We start from the raw sequence: 17,500 nt of genomic DNA, 5'->3' as shown, positions 1-17,500 counted from the left end.
CCACTTTGAGCTGCATTCACAAGCAACTCGACTCCGGGAAGCCCGATCTACCCGGCGGGATGCGGGACAATACCGGGCCTTCACCATCTGCGGAAGACACTTCCTTGCAAAACTTGGTCCCGCGTCCGCACCGAGACCAAACGGACTTCCGTACGCTACATTTCCCGGCCCACCCCGGTCAGGGGAAAGTGGGATTCAGCGCTGGGCTCTTCCCTCTTCGCTCGCCGCTACTAGGGGAATCCTTGTTAGTTTCTTTTCCTCCGCTTACTGATATGCTTAAGTTCAGCGGGTTGTCTCGTCTGATCTGAGGTCGCACTACGAGACTGTTTTGCGGGGCGCGGGGGGCGCGAACCCCCCGGCCGCTCGCCGTATTACGGTACCCACTCTCCGACGGCGGCGGAGAGCCCAGCGGGGAGAGACTATGACGGATTGGACCCGGACCTAATGGCTCTCCCTACGTCCGGAGCTCTCGCCACACGTCGGGTTTAAGGCCCGAGTCTGGGTTTAGGGAGACGAAGGGCCGTCCGAGGTGGAGGCCCTGCGAACTCCCAGCCGCGGTCTAGGAAGACCGATCGATGGGTAAACCGACCCTCAGACAGGCGTGGCCGCGGGATGGACCCCCGCGGCCGCCATGTGCGTTCGAAATATCGATGATCTGTGTTCTGCAATTCACATTATTTAACGCAGGTTACCGCGTTCTTCATCGATGCACGAGCCAAGTGATCCACCGCTAAGAGTTGTATGAGGTTTGTGCCCGGCCCGTTACAGGCCGGGCGAAGGAAGCCATTCGAACACGAGACAACGTTTGACAATATTTCAAGCCGGGTGCCTTCCCCCCCGTGGAGGGGGGAAGGTCATTGAACCTGGGCGTCACCACCGGACCGAGGAGTTACGGCCCGGGGGACGATCGCCCGAGTAGGTGCCCGAGACTTACGTGGTTTAGGAGACCGGGTCTAGGCCCCACCGTTCCCGGCGAGGCCCAGGGTTTGGTTCGCTGCGTTACGGGTCCCGGTCTAAGGCATTCAGGCGTGCGCTCAAAGCCAAGCTCTCCACCCCGGAGGGTATGAGCGAGGCCCGGTGGTACGCTCCCAAGTCCCCCGCTTAGGGGAAGGCGCTGGGTAGATCCCACCTAGTCAGGACCGGCGGGCACCGGCCGTCTCCTTCGGGTGTTTAAACGCATCCGGGGTTCGTGAGGCCCCTTCAACTCGCGCACCGGCCTTAGACTATTATACGGTCCGTCTCTGCGAAGCCAACATCGGGGTATTTGCATGCGCTCTTAAGCTCCGCTCCAACCCCGTGAGGGGAAAGAGTTTCGCCCGGCGGTACGCTCCCGTCCACCACCACCCCCTGTGCCGGGGGGATGGGTTCAGGGAGATCCCACCGAGGCCGGCGAGCACCGGCCAACGCCCTGGGGGTGAGTAAGCCCCTTTGACTCGCGCACGCACAATCAAGCCTTCAACGATCAATGTTTGGTTTAACGACCCGGCGGGCGGCTCCGGCGCCACTCTCCCCCCCGCGAACGAGGGGGGCGGACCGGGGTACCTATGCACCTAAGGCGGTCCTCGCATAACCCCGAGTTCCGAAGCCGGCTCGCTACGTCCACCCACCCGGAGGGGGAGAGACTCACGTCGGCCGACGACGAAAGGTACGAGGCTTCTGCGGTCCATACCTTGAAGGTACCCGCCGGGGGAGGTTTGGCCTCTCGAGTCCGACTCGACAACCGGCCGTGGCCAGGTCACCGTTAATGATCCTTCCGCAGGTTCCCCTACGGAAACCTTGTTACGACTTTTACTCCCTCTAGATGCCCAGGTTCGATCGACTTCCCACCTCAACGAGGCAACCCCCCGGTAAAGGGGCACCTCGGAGACGGTCCGAGGACCTCACCAGGCCATCCAATCGGTAGTAGCGACGGGCGGTGTGTACAAAGGGCAGGGACTTAATCGACGCGGGCTGGTGACCCGCGACTACTTGGAATTCCTCGTTCAAGGGGAAAAGTTACAATCCCCTATCCCCAGCGGGGAAGGCGTTCATAGGATTGCCCAGGCCTTTCGGCATAGGATGGATGCACATGCTGAACCAGCCAGTGTAACTCACGTGCGGCCCCGGGCGTCTAAGGGCATCACAGACCTGTTATGGCCCCGAATCTCATACGGCTTTGCCTTGCCCCGGATCGCTCTAAGAAGTTCGGCCACCGACCGACGAACCCCTCGGGCCGCAAGCCCCCACAGGGACCCAAGGGAGGGCCGTGTAACTTTTTAAGGCACAGGGTCTCGTCCGTTATCGGAGTTAACCAGACGAATCGCTCCACGAACTCCCAACGGCCATGCACCACCACCCACAGAATCAAGAAAGAGCCATCAATCTGTCAATCCTTACCGTGTCCGGGCCGGGTGAGATTCCCCGTGTTGAGTCAAATTAAGCCGCAAGCTCCACTCCTGGTGGTGCCCTTCCGTCAATTCCTTTAAGTTTCAGCTTTGCAACCGTACTCCCCCCAGAGCCCAAAGACTCGTGGTTTCCCTCACGCTGCCCGGCGGGTCATGGTCGCTAGCCTCACGCCGCCGGATCGCGGGTCGGCATAGTTTACGGTCGGAACTACGACGGTATCTGATCGTCTTCGCTCCCCCGACTTTCGTTCTTGATTAATGAAAACATTCTTGGCAAATGCTTTCGCTTTCGTTCGTCCCACACCGGTCAACGAATTTCACCTCTATCGGTGTGGTACGGATGCCCCCGGCCGTCCCTCTTAATCATTGCCCTCGGTCCTTAAAACCCACGAAACAGGACCGTGGAAGCCCCGGAGCCCCACTCCGGAACGACCAGCCGTCCCGAAGGAGAGACCCCGAAGCCCCGCGGAAGGGCCCTATTCCATTATTCCTAGCTCAGTCAGACATGGCACGTGTCGGCCTGCTTTGAGCACTCTGCTTTATTCAAAGTAAACGCTCCGGACCCTCCAACCCACCGTGCACCGCAGTGAAGTACCCAGCTAAGGGCTTCTCCGCGGCCGGCGAGCAGAGGACACCGGCGGGTAGGGACCAGGTCCCAACATCCACCCAGAGACAGGGGGTCACCCCCGAAGGAGCTCCCCACGCCATCCCGGACAGTACAGGGGATCCGAGACCTGTCCCCACATCCAACTACGAGCTTTTTAACTGCAGCAACTTTAGCATACGCTATTGGAGCTGGAATTACCGCGGCTGCTGGCACCAGACTTGCCCTCCAATGGGTCATCACTCACGGACATAGATTGAGTTCATTTCGATTACGCTCCACAGGTTCATAGGACCCGCATCGATATTTTTCGTCACTACCTCCCCGTGTCGGGAATGGGTAATTTGCGCGCCTGCTGCCTTCCTTGGAAGTGGTAGCCGTTTCTCAGGCTCCCTCTCCGGAATCGAACCCAGATTCCCCGTTACCCGTGGTCACCACGGTAGGCACGTAGCCTACCGTCGAAAGTTGATAGGGCAGACACTCGAATGATACGTCGCCGCCCCGGAGGGCTTAACGATCGGCCAGAGGTTATCTAGAGTCACCAAAGCGACCCGACCGGAGCCGGGAGGGTTTTTCGGTTCTGATAAATGCACGTATCCGGGGGACAGGGGCCGGGAGAGCATTTCACGCCGACCCCCAGAACCCTTCCAACGCTTCGTTTGCATGTATTAGCTCTGGAATTACCACAGTTATACCAAGTAACGTGTGGAGCGATCAAAGGAACCATAACTGATTTAATGAGCCATTCGCAGTTTCACTGTACCAAAACCCGTGTGTACTTAGACTTGCATGGCTTAATCTTTGAGACAAGCATATAATACTGGCAGGATCAACCAGACCGACCCCCCTTGGATCTCAAACCCCGGACGGGGAAAGAGAGGGGGCGCATGGAGCCCGTGAGAGTGATCTCAGGGGACACCAGCGAAGAGGATCGAACGCGACCCCGCTGTGGGGGTCTGCAATCGACTTGGCAACTTGGAAAACGTATGATTCTCGCCCGGACGGTGCAGGCTAGGGGCCGGGTCCTTCCCTCAAACGGATCCCGACCCTAAGGCACCACCGACGCGGACGTTGAACGGACCTACTGTTGGATCGACCGGCCGACTAAGTCCCCCTCGGAACCGTTCTGGACAAGCGGACATGCCTCTTACGGGCATCCACGAGCCATGGAGGCTGGGAGCACAAGGTGGGGAGGATCGCTCTAAGCACTGTATTTAGGCTTAGAAGCCTGCCCCTGGTGCTCCGCGTATACCGAGCTCGAACGGCCGTGAAGGACAGCCGTTAAGGGAAGAGAATGGAAGAGAATCCTGGCCCCCTCAAAGCGCGAGGAAGTCGGCATAGGTTTTTACGGTACGCCACCACCGGAGCCGTCTGATGTTCAGAAGACGAAGGGTTTTGCCCTCAATCTCGTAAGGTCGAGGGCTCACCACCGAACTTCCAGCCGCGGTCCTTGGTAGGACCGATACGCGGACAAGCCGCAAATCCTGGCCCCCTCGCAGTGCGAGGAGGTCGGCAAAGGTTTACGGTTTCGCCCCCCGGAGCCTACGGAAGTCTGCGTTTAAGAAGACGAAGGGTCGGATCCCGTAGGCCGACCCTGCGAACTTCCAGCCGCGGTCTGTGGAAGACCGATCCGTGTCACCTCTAATGCGCTCTTTGCCTCCGGCCGTTTCCAGCCGGGGACCCGGTGGTGCGCTCCCACGTCCCGCTCAAAGGAGGGGAAAAGGTCGGGAGATCCCACGGACCGGCGGATGACCGCCGGCCAACGCCTCGGGGGGTTACGCGGCCCCGTCGACTCGCGCACGGGCAAATTTATGGGTTTAAAAAGGGGGACAATCCTCATACGTTCGACCCCCCGGTGCCCAGGGAAGTTGACCCTCCCCGGGCAGGCATATCGAACGAATCATCGGTCGGAAAACTCTCTCTTTCGGGACGGGGGAAACCCCTCATACGCTCGACCCCCCATGCCCAGGAATGTTTTACCTTCCCAGGCATACATCGAACGAATCATCGGGGTGGACACAACGGGCTTATAACAATCGACGGGGCGGCCCGTTCCACCCGCCCCACAAGTGGGCAGATGGTCGGTGGCCTATAGACCCACAGGCAGTCCCAATACCACCGTGATACGAGATCCGGGGTTGGGACTTGACCTTAAAGGTACCCGGTCGAGGCGGACCGAGTGGAAGCCACTCGGATTTATGACAGTGGTAGGCCCCACGGACCTTGGGGACCACTCCCCATCGCTCTGCCCGGCACCTGGCTCGGAAACCGGGACTAATTTTGGCAGTAATACGCTATCGGTCTTGGTTCTCATTGGTTCATACACCCAAGATGGGCGAACGTCGAACGCGAACGGGAGCGATCAACGCCCATAACCCCTAATTATGCACGAACCGGGGGCTATATAAGGGGTCGCCTTCACTCGGAGCCGTCAGTCTCTCACCATGGATAGCTGCCCGCTTTGCGAACAAGCCATTGCTACGGATCTGACTTTCCACTTTACCATCTTCCACAGACTCGGACCGGACGACGCAGCCTTCCTCCGAGAACTGGACCGAAGCGGGGAGAATTCATCACAGCTCGACTGCCCTCTCTGCGGCCTGCCGTCTCTCTCTTCGCCGGCAGATCACCTGGGCTCGGCGCATTCCCTCAAAGGCCTCGCCCTTCGGATCGCTCTCTCTGCCGCTCGACGCCTTCGCACCCTCCACCTTCTGCGTCGCTATCAACAGTCTAAGCCGCGGAACCCTCCACCGCCCTCGGGATCCCGTTCCCCGAATCCAGCCTCGCCGCCGGGACCAAGCACGCCGGGACCGAGCGCGCCGGGACCGAACACGCCGGGACCGAGCACGCCGGGACCGAGCACGCCGGGACCGAACACGCCGGACCCGAACACGCCGGACCCGAACACGCCGGACCCAAGCACGCCGGACCCAAGCACGCCGGACCCAACCATGCTGTACCCAAGCTCACCGGACCCAAGCACGCCGGAGCCAACCACGCCTGATGCTTGCCCGCTCTGCGAGCAAGCCATTACGGATCTGACTTCCCATTATACCACCTTCCACCGCCTTGGATCTGCCGACATTGACTTTCTCCGGGGACTGGACCAAAGTGGGGAGAATTCGTCCCAGCTCGACTGCCCTCTCTGCGGCCTGCCGTCTCTCTCTTCGCCGGCGGATCACCTGGGCTCGGCGCATTCCCTCAAAGGCCTCGCCCTTCGGATCGCTCTCTCTGCCGCTCGACGCCTTCGCACCATCCACCTTCTGCGTCGCTATCAACAGTCTAAGCCGCGGAACCCTCCACCGCCCTCGGTATCCTGTTCCCCGAATCCAGCCTCGCCGGGCCCCAGCACGCCGGGCCCCAGCATGCCGGACCCAGCCATGCCGGGCCCAAGCACGCCGGGCCCAAGCACGCCGGGACCCAACACGCCGGACCCAGCTTCGCCGGACCCAGCCTCGCCGGACCAAGCCTCCCCGGGCCAAGCCACTACGGGCCAAGCCACGCCGGAGCCGGTCGACAGCGACTACCAACCGAGCGAGTCTTCCCCTGCCGAATCCACCTCGGACACGGATTCAGAGACCGAGCGGGCACGGCGAACCTCCCGGGGGAGGCAGCTCGTGATCCCGCATCGGTTTCGGGACACCTACGTCAGCCGTTCGGTAGACGACTTTCAGAAGTTCTACCTGCGGGTCGACGCGTCACCGAAGGACATCGAGAACTCTCGCCAGCGACGGGGCCACGTTATTCGGTTCCTGCTTCACTGCGCCCCGCCCGGCTGCCAATTCACAGACCTGTCTTTCGTCCATCACACGAACGTTCCCACTTGGGTACAGAGCCTTCAGAAACTGGGTTACGCTTCGACAACCGTTAAGTGTTACCTGCACAGCGCCAAGGCGTTCGTCTCCCACGTCGCTGCCTTCGACCCAGAGACCGCCGGGGTCAGCCCCGAAGAGCTCCAGAGGCTGAAGCTGACCTTCGCCAAGGCTCATCGGGACATCGCACGCACGATTCTGGGCCATCGCCAGCGCGTGAAGAGAGCGAAGCTGAGTCGCTTGCCGCAACCTTCGGATTTCAGGGTCTTCCTAAGCCACGCTAAGACCCGAATCCCAGAGCTCATAGACGCGGCCCGGACGGGGGACACCGCCCGCCGGTCGACGCTACGGATGCTCCAGGGGTACCTGCTCGGCCTTTTGTCTGTCTTAACCGGTCACCGGTCGGTTGTGTTTCTCAACCTGACGGTTGGAGAGTTGAGGCAAGCCAGCACCACGGATGGCACCGGCTTCGTGGTTTATGTTCGTGAACACAAGACCAACGCCTCGTTCGGGGACGCTCCGATCGGGTTGTCTGCCACAGAGCTGGCCTGGTTGACCGCACTCAGCGACTTACACGGGGCCCGGGACGGGTTCGTGTTCTTGGACAGGGGGAACCAGCTGCGCAAGCCAAACTCACTGCTTCGGATCGCGTGGACGGATGCGGGCCTCGGAGGCGCGGTGGCCTTCAACCTGATCCGCACGGCTGTTTCGAACCAAGTGAGTGTTGAACTTAATCCGACTTATGTGGGCTCTTAACCCCGGCCTTCCTACTTCTGACACCTCGCACCTCTGTTTCAGGTTTCGACTCTGCCGGCCGAAGATAGAGATCGAGTGACGACAAGCATGTGCCACTCCAACATCACTGCCCGGGCCTTCTACCGAGCCGGCCTCTCTGCGGCCGATGTGATGCGGGCTCGTGAGAACCGTCTTTCCGCCCTCGAAACGGCCTGAACCGGACCCTCTTCAAAGCGCAACCCAGCCGGGATTCACTCCGTGTTTCTGCACCCCCGTGGCTTTGATATGTTTTACTGCGAAATAAATACATTTATTTCTGAATCCCCAAACAGAGTGTTCCCGTGTGGTACTTGCTTCGGTTTGGAGATGGAGGGGGGGTGGAGATTGGGTGATCCTCCCAGAGGGAGACTTTTTACGAGGTCCGACCGGCCTTAAGACTTAAACGATCAGTGGTTATGGGTTAACTTAGTCGGCGGGCGGCCCGTTCCACCGCCCCGCTAAGGGAGCAGTGGTCCGAGGCCTATGGACCTTAGGCAGTTCACCGGGGTGGGTAAACTTACCTTTAGGCACCCGTCGCATGAATATAGGAGACCATTTGGCTTTTTTGGCCCCGGAAACCAGCCACTTCTCCGGGCATATATAGAACCAATCCCCCCCAGGGAGGGAGTTGGAACTAAAGGTCATTGAAATTAAATGGGTTTAACAGTTAACTTTGTCGGCGGGCGGCCCGTTCCACCGCCCCGCTAAGGGAGCAGTGGTCGGAGGCCTATGGACCTTAGGCAGTTCACCGGGGTGGGTAAACTTACCTTTAGGCACCCGTCGCATGAATATAGGAGACCATTTGGCTTTTTTGGCCCCGGAAACCAGCCACTTCTCCGGGCATATATAGAATGATCCATCGGGGGCTAAGGGCAGATAGTCAAGTCAGTTATACCGATCGAACTCTCTTGAGTTTCGGCTTAAAGCTCTGGCATTTGCCGTTGGGACTTAGAGTTTTTTTTTAATAAAGAGGGGAGGCCGGGCTTACCTCCACCTTAAGCCCAGAGGGTGTCCCAGTCCTCGGGCTTGTGTATTCGCATCAACGGGGTCCATGGAAGTCATTTTTAGACCTCCAGAGGGGAGGCAACCCAAACCATCCCCTTAGCCCAGAGGTGTGCCACTCCTCGGGCTTGTGTATTCGCATCAACGGGGTCCATGGAAGTCATTTTAGACCTCCAGAGGGGAGGCAACCCAAACCATCCCCTTAGCCCAGAGGTGTGCCAGTCCTCGGGCTTGTGTATTCGCATCAACGGGGTCCATGGAAGTCATTTTAGACCTCCAGAGGGGAGGCAACCCAAACCATCCCCTTAGCCCAGAGGTGTGCCAGTCCTCGGGCTTGTGTATTCGCATCAACGGGGTCCATGGAAGTCATTTTAGACCTCCAGAGGGGAGGCAACCCAAACCATCCCCTTAGCCCAGAGGTGTGCCAGTCCTCGGGCTTTAAATTCGAATCACCGGGGTCCATGGAAGTCATTTTAGACCTCCAGAGGGGAGGCAACCCAAACCATCCCCTTAGCCCAGAGGTGTGCCAGTCCTCGGGCTTGTGTATTCGCATCAACGGGGTCCATGGAAGTCATTTTAGACCTCCAGAGGGGAGGCAACCCAAACCATCCCCTTAGCCCAGAGGTGTGCCAGTCCTCGGGCTTGTGTATTCGCATCAACGGGGTCCATGGAAGTCATTTTAGACCTCCAGAGGGGAGGCAACCCAAACCATCCCCTTAGCCCAGAGGTGTGCCAGTCCTCGGGCTTGTGTATTCGCATCAACGGGGTCCATGGAAGTCATTTTAGACCTCCAGAGGGGAGGCAACCCAAACCATCCCCTTAGCCCAGAGGTGTGCCAGTCCTCGGGCTTTAAATTCGAATCACCGGGGTCCATGGAAGTCATTTTAGACCTCCAGAGGGGAGGCAACCCAAACCATCCCCTTAGCCCAGAGGTGTGCCAGTCCTCGGGCTTGTGTATTCGCATCAACGGGGTCCATGGAAGTCATTTTAGACCTCCAGAGGGGAGGCAACCCAAACCATCCCCTTAGCCCAGAGGTGTGCCACTCCTCGGGCTTGTGTATTCGCATCAACGGGGTCCATGGAAGTCATTTTTAGACCTCCAGAGGGGAGGCAACCCAAACCATCCCCTTAGCCCAGAGGTGTGCCACTCCTCGGGCTTGAAACTTCGCATCACCGGGGTGTATGGAAGTCTTTGGTCCAGTTCTGCCAGTGCTCGTTGTCGAACTTAGAAATATTTCTAATTATTTTTAGACTTCCAGAGGGGAGGCCGAGCATACCAACCCCTTAGCCCAGAGGTGTGCCAGTCCTCGGGCTTCGGTATTCGCATCACCGGGGTCTACGGAGGTCTCAACTTAGGTTTTGAAAACCTCCAGAGGGTGGGGGCATATCTTATCCCCACCCTAGCCCAGAGGGGTGCCAGTCCTCGGGCTTCGGTATTCGCATCACCGGGGTCTACGGAGGTCTCAACTTAGGTTTTGAAAACCTCCAGAGGGGGGGCCGGATTAACCACCACCCTAGCCCAGAGGGGTGCCAGTCCTCGGGCTTCGGTATTCGCATCACCGGGGTCTATGGAGGTCTCGACTTAGGTTTTGAAAACCTCCAGAGGGTGGGGGCATATCTTATCCCCACCCTAGCCCAGAGGGGTGCCAGTCCTCGGGCTTCGGTATTCGCATCACCGGGGTCTATGGAGGTCTCGACTTAGGTTTTGAAAACCTCCAGAGGGTGGGGGCATATCTTATCCCCACCCTAGCCCAGAGGTGTGCCAGTCCTCGGGCTTCGGTATTCGCATCAACGGGGTCTACGGATGTCTCGACTTAGGTTTTGAACACATCCAGGGAAGCAGAGCGGACATTCCCATTATTTCAAGCCCATCGGGAAGCCACTCTTTTGGGCATAGCGTTTCGCATCGCTGTTACCCAAACTTACGTCTGATTTAATGCCTCCCTAATATCCCGACGGCACCAGGCTGAGAAACCATATGCCCACAGGATTTGAGGCATTGGAACCTCGTTCGCATAGCCGACAACGATGAACCTCCCTCGGACTCGCTACGAGGCTTGAGGAGGGTCCTGATTTTCTTAAAATCTCAGGTGAGGGACTTAGAAAATTTTCACTTTAAAACCACAGACCTCCAGAGGAGAGACCGGGCTTATCACAACCTTAGCCCAGAGGGCGCCACTCCTCGGGCATGTCACTTCGCATCACCGGGGTCCATGGATGTCTCGACTTAGGTTTTGAACACATCCAGAAGGGGGGGCCGGATTAACCACCACCCTTAGCCCAGAGGGGTGCCAGTCCTCGGGCTTTAAATTCGCTTCGCCGGGGTCTATGGAAGTCATTTTTAGACCTCCAGAGGGGAGGCAACCCAAACCATCCCCTTAGCCCAGAGGTGTGCCACTCCTCGGGCTTGTGTATTCGCATCACCGGGGTCCATGGAAGTCATTTTAGACATCCAGAGGGGAGGCCACCCTTACCATCCCCTTAGCCCAGAGGGGTGCCAGTCCTCGGGCTTTAAATTCGCTTCGCCGGGGTCTATGGAAGTCATTTTTAGACCTCCAGAGGGGAGGCAACCCAAACCATCCCCTTAGCCCAGAGGTGTGCCACTCCTCGGGCTTGTGTATTCGCATCACCGGGGTCCATGGAAGTCATTTTAGACATCCAGAGGGGAGGCCACCCTTACCATCCCCTTAGCCCAGAGGGGTGCCAGTCCTCGGGCTTTAAATTCGCTTCGCCGGGGTCTATGGAAGTCATTTTTAGACCTCCAGAGGGGAGGCAACCCAAACCATCCCCTTAGCCCAGAGGTGTGCCACTCCTCGGGCTTGTGTATTCGCATCACCGGGGTCCATGGAAGTCATTTTAGACATCCAGAGAGTGGGGCCGGTCTTACCACCACTCTTAGCCCAGAGGGCACCACTCCTCTGGCATGAAATTCGCATCACCGGGGTCCATGGAAGTCAGTTTAGACCTCCAGAGAGTGGGGCCGGTCTTACCACCACTCTTAAGCCCAGAGGGCGTCACTCCTCGGGCATGAAATTCGGATTACCGGGGTCTATGGATGTCTCAACTTAGGTTTTGAACACATCCAGAGGGGAGGCCACCCAAACCATCCCCTTAGCCCGGAGGTGTGCACCTCCTCGGGCTTGAAATTCGAATCACCGGGGTCCATGGAAGTCAGTTTAGACCTCCAGAGAGTGGGGCCGGTCTTACCACCACCCTTAAGCCCAGAGGGCGTCACTCCTCGGGCATGGAATTCGCATCAACGGGGTCTACGGATGTCTCGACTTAGGTTTTGAACACATCCAGGGAAGCAGAGCGGACATTCCCATTATTTCAAGCCCATCGGGAAGCCACTCCTTTGGGCATAGCGTTTCGCATCGCTGTTACCCAAACTTACGTCTGATTTAATGCCTCCCTAATATCCCGACGGCACCAGGCTGAGAAACCATATGCCCACAGGATTAGAGGCGTCTGAACCCCTTTCGCATAGCCGACAACGATGAACCTCCCTCGGACTCGCTACGAGGCTTGAGGAGGGTCCTGATTCTCTTAAAATCTCAGGTGAGGGACTTAGAAAATATTCACTTTAAAACCACAGACCTCCAGAGGAGAGACCGGGCTTATCACAACCTTAGCCCAGAAGGCACCACTCTTCGGGCATGTCACTTCGCATCACCGGGGTCCATGGAAGTCTCGACTTAGGTTTTGAACGCATCCAGAGGGTGGGGGCCGGACTTACCACCACCCTTAGCCCAGAGGGCGTCACTCCTCGGGCATAAAATTCGGATAACCGGGGTCCATGGAAGTCAATTTTGACCTCCAGAGAGGGGGGGCCTGGCTTACCACCACCCTAAGCCCAGAGGGCGTCACTCCTCGGGCATGAAATACGCTACACCGGGGTCCATGGAAGTCAGTTTAGACCTCCAGAGAGGGGGGGCCGGGCTTACCACCACCCTTAGCCCAGAGGGCACCACTCCTCGGGCTTGAAATTCGCATCACCGGGGTCCATGGAAGTCTCGACTTAGGTTTTGGAAACCTCCAGAGGGGGGGCTGCACTTACCACCACCCTAAGCCCAGAGGGCGTCACTCCTCGGGCATGAAATACGCTATACCGGGGTCCATGGAAGTCCTTTTAGACCTCCAGAGAGGGGGGGCCGGGCTTACCACCACCCTTAGCCCAGAGGGCACCACTCCTCGGGCTTGAAATTCGCATCACCGGGGTCCATGGAAGTCTCGACTTAGGTTTTGGAAACCTCCAGAGGGGGGGCTGCACTTACCACCACCCTTAGCCCAGAGGTTCATCATTCCTCGGGCATGAAATTCGGATAACCGGGGTCCATGGAAGTCAGTTTAGACCTCCAGAGAGTGGGGCCGGGCTTACCACCACCCTAAGCCCAGAGGGCGTCACTCCTCGGGCATGAAATTCGGATAACCGGGGTCCATGGAAGTCAGTTTAGACCTCCAGAGAGTGGGGCCGGGCTTACCACCACCCTAAGCCCAGAGGGCGTCACTCCTCGGGCATGAAATTCGGATAACCGGGGTCCATGGAAGTCAGTTTAGACCTCCAGAGAGTGGGGCCGGGCTTACCACCACCCTAAGCCCAGAGGGCGTCACTCCTCGGGCATGAAATTCGGATAACCGGGGTCCATGGAAGTCAGTTTAGACCTCCAGAGAGGGGGGGCCGGGCTTACCACCACCCTTAGCCCAGAGGGCGTCACTCCTCGGGCATGAAATTCGGATAACCGGGGTCCATGGAAGTCAGTTTAGACCTCCAGAGAGTGGGGCCAGGCTTACCACCACCCTAAGCCCAGAGGGCGTCACTCCTCGGGCATGAAATTCAGATAACCGGGGTCCATGGAAGTCAGTTTAGACCTCCAGAGAGTGGGGCCGGGCTTACCACCACCCTAAGCCCAGAGGGCGTCACTCCTCGGGCATGAAATACGCTACACCGGGGTCCATGGAAGTGATTTTAGACCTCCAGAGAGGGGGGGCCGGGCTTACCACCACCCTTAGCCCAGAGGGCGTCACTCCTCGGGCATGAAATTCGGATAACCGGGGTCCATGGAAGTCAGTTTAGACCTCCAGAGAGTGGGGCCGGGCTTACCACCACCCTAAGCCCAGAGGGCGTCACTCCTCGGGCATGAAATTCGGATAACCGGGGTCCATGGAAGTCTCGACTTAGGTTTTGGAGACCTCCAGAGGGGGGGCCGGGCATACCACCACCCTTAGCCCAGAGGGCGTCACTCCTCGGGCATGAAATACGCTATACCGGGGTCCATGGAAGTCAGTTTTGACCTCCAGAGAGGGGGGGCCTGGCTTACCACCACCCTAGCCGAGAGGGCGTCACTCCTCGGGCATGAAATTCGCTTCACCGGGGTCCATGGAAGTCATTTTAGACCTCCAGAGAGGGGGGGCTGCACTTACCACCACCCTAGCCGAGAGGGCGTCACTCCTCGGGCATGAAATTCGGATCACCGGGGTCCATGGAAGTCAGTTTAGACCTCCAGAGAGTGGGGCCGGTCTTACCACCACCCTAAGCCCAGAGGGCGTCACTCCTCGGGCATGAAATTCGGATAACCGGGGTCCATGGAAGTCTCGACTTAGGTTTTGGAGACATCCAGAGGGGGGGCCGGGCTTACCACCACCCTTAGCCCAGAGGGCGTCACTCCTCGGGCATGAAATACGCTTAACCGGGGTCCATGGAAGTCAATCTAGACCTCCAGAGAGGGGGGGCCGGTCTTACCACCACCCTAAGCCCAGAGGGCGTCACTCCTCGGGCATGAAATTCGGATAACCGGGGTCCATGGAAGTCTCGACTTAGGTTTTGGAGACCTCCAGAGGGGGGGCCGGGCATACCACCACCCTTAGCCCAGAGGTGAGTCACTCCTCGGGCATCAAATTCGCATCACCGGGGTCCATGGAAGTCAGTTTAGACCTCCAGAGGGGGGGCTGAGCATACCACCACCCTTAGCCCAGAGGTGTGCTCCTCATCGGGCATGAAATACGCTTCACCGGGGTCCATGGAAGTCATTCGAGACCTCCAGAGGGGGGGCCGGGCATACCACCACCCTTAGCCCAGAGGTGAGTCACTCCTCGGGCATCAAATTCGCATCACCGGGGTCCATGGAAGTCATTTAGACCTCCAGAGAGGGGGGCCGAACCTACCAGCAACCTTAGCCCAGAGGGCGTCACTCCTCGGGCTTCAAACTCCCATCATCGGGGTTCCATGGAAGTCTCGACTTAGGTTTTGAACCGTTCCGGGGTCACCTCCAGTGAGATAACGCGGAAATCTCACTATATTCATGCCCACAGGCGAACCAGAGCCTTGGGCTTGTCATAGTTACATACGGTGTACCCAAACTTTCGTCTTTTCTAAAGGAACCCTAATGTCCTGACGGCACCGCACTGGAAACCCCCATGCCCTCTGAATTTTTACCACTCCGAGGTGCTCCGTTTTGGGCTTGCTACCTAGGGCGAAGAGGGTCAGAAATTTTTCTAAGTCCTACTTTAAAACGTCCCACTGGGAGACCACTAGGGTTAGCACTTTGCCAAAAAATCACGGCTGAATGCAATTTTCACGCCTCGCACCCTTTGTTCGTTTAGATTTAACAAAAAAATCAACCGAACCCCCTTTTTAACAACGCTTTGCCGAATTTAGCTCACTTTTCCCGGCCTGGAATATCTCACGCTTGCCCCCCACGGTACTTACCTCCGGGGAAGACACCCCCGTCGCTGCCAACACCCATGCCCGGCCCAGGCTCACCCGACTCGGCCTCGCTCGCTCCATCGCCCGCTCCAAACCTCCGGGGAGAAGACCCCCATCGCCGCCAACGCCCATGCCCGGCCCAGGCTCACCCGACTCGGCCTCGCTAGCTCCATCGCCCGCTCCAAACCTCCGGGGCTGGACCTCCAGGAACCCAGCGCACCTCTCGAACCTATCCGGCCCACACTTAAGCACTCCTCCTCGGACTAAACCATCCAGCCCGCGCCGCTGGAACGAGCGCCCACTGGAAGACCTGAGCCTCAAACCCGCGTGCATTGCGGTTCTCTATCTCCCCGGGCTCGGAGCACTTTTCTCGGCCATGGGACCTCCAGAGGGGGCCCCTCTTAGCTCCGTCATCATTTCTCTAAGTCTCACTCCGCCCACTGGAAGACCCGAGCCCCAAACCCGCGCGCTTTACGGTTCTCTATCTCCCCGGGCTCGGGGCACTTTTCTCGGCCATGGGACCTCCAGGGGGGGCCCCTCTTAGCTCCGTCATCATTTCTCTAAGTCTCACTCCGCCCACTGGAAGACCCGAGCCCCAAACCCGCGCGCTTTACGGTTCTCTATCTCCCCGGGCTCGGAGCACTTTTCTCGGCCATGGGACCTCCAGGGGGGGCCCTTCATGGCTCCGTCAATATTCCTTTAAGTCTCACTCCGCCCACTGGAAGACCCGAGCCCCAAACCCGCGCGCTTTACGGTTCTCTATCTCCCCGGGCTCGGGGCACTTTTCTCGGCCACGGGACCTCCAGGGGAGGCCCCTCTTGGCTCCGTCAATATTCCTTTAAGTCTCATTCCGCCCACTGGAAGACCCGAGCCCCAAACCCGCGCGCTTTACGGTTCTCTATCTCCCCGGGCTCGGGGCACTTCTCTCGGCCATGGGACCTCCAGGGGGGGCCCCTCTTAGCTCCGTCATCATTTCTCTAAGTCTCACTCCGCCCACTGGAAGACCCGAGCCCCAAACCCGCGCGCTTTACGGTTCTCTATCTCCCCGGGCTCGGAGCACTTTTCTCGGCCATGGGACCTCCAGGGGGGGCCCTTCATGGCTCCGTCAATATTCCTTTAAGTCTCACTCCGCCCACTGGAAGACCCGAGCCCCAAACCCGCGCGCTTTACGGTTCTCTATCTCCCCGGGCTCGGGGCACTTTTCTCGGCCATGGGACCTCCAGGGGGGGCCCCTCATGGCTCCGTCAACATTCCTCTAAGTCTCATTCCGCCCACTGCGATACCCGAGGTCTTTAACCGCGGCGTTCACGGTTCTCTATCACCCCGGGCTCGGAGCACTTTTCTCGGCCATGGGACCTCCAGGGGAAGCCCCTCTTGGCTCCGTCATCATTTCTCTAAGTCTCACTCCGCCCACTGGAAGACCCGAGCCCCAAACCCGCGCGCTTTACGGTTCTCTATCACCCCGGGCTCGGGGCACTTTTCTCGGCCACGGGACCTCCAGGGGAGGCCCCTCTTGGCTCCGTCAATATTCCTTCAAGTCTCATTCCGCCCACTGCCATACCCGAGGTCTTTAACCGCGGCGTTCACGGTTCTCTATCACCCCGGGCTCGGAGCACTTTTCTCGGCCATGGGACCTCCAGGGGGGGCCCCTCATGGCTCCGTCAACATTCCTCTAAGTCTCATTCCGCCCACTGCCATACCCGGGCTCGGAGCATGTACTTCGGCCATGGGACCACAAGAGGGCGCCCTTCTTAAGAAATTGCTGACATCCAGGACCATTCAAGGGAGCGACCTGCCTCCCTATGCCCGCCACCGGCTCCCTCTAACCGGTGTACGGACTCTCGGGGCCCGCGCCCCCAGAGAACCAGAGTTTCAGAAATTGCACTAAGTCCAGACATCCAGGACCATTCAAGGGAGCGACCTGCCTCCCTATGCCCGCCACCGGCTCCCTCTAACCGGTGTACGGACTCTCGGGGCCCGCGCCCCCAGAGAACCAGAGTTTCAGAAATTGCACTAAGTCCAGACATCCAGGACCATTCAAGGGAGCGACCTGCCTCCCTATGCCCGCCACCGGCTCCCTCTAACCGGTGTACGGACTCTCGGGGCCCGCGCCCCCAGAGAACCAGAGTTTCAGAAATTGCACTAAGTCCAGACATCCAGGACCATTCAAGGGAGCGACCTGCCTCCCTATGCCCGCCACCGGCTCCCTCTAACCGGTGTA

At 58.8% G+C, this 17,500-nt stretch overlaps 1 non-coding gene and 1 pseudogene across 1 annotated transcript; both read right to left on the bottom strand.

Annotated features, from left to right (window-relative positions):
- The window catches only part of LOC136684777 (28S ribosomal RNA), a 4,391-nt pseudogene extending 4,078 nt beyond the window's left edge, over positions 1-313 (bottom strand).
- Positions 314-585: 272 nt separating this feature from the next.
- Positions 586-739, bottom strand: LOC136684779 (5.8S ribosomal RNA). Its single transcript, XR_010799853.1, has one exon. It is a non-coding gene; the product is annotated as a 5.8S ribosomal RNA (ribosomal RNA).
- Between the last annotated feature and the right edge of the window lie 16,761 nt (positions 740-17,500).

Source organism: Hoplias malabaricus, unplaced genomic scaffold (genome assembly GCF_029633855.1).
Source record: "Hoplias malabaricus isolate fHopMal1 unplaced genomic scaffold, fHopMal1.hap1 scaffold_23, whole genome shotgun sequence".
In the NCBI taxonomy this organism is placed as follows: domain Eukaryota; kingdom Metazoa; phylum Chordata; class Actinopteri; order Characiformes; family Erythrinidae; genus Hoplias; species Hoplias malabaricus.
Note: the sequence above shows the minus strand (reverse complement) of the source record. Positions and strands in the feature narration are given on the sequence as shown.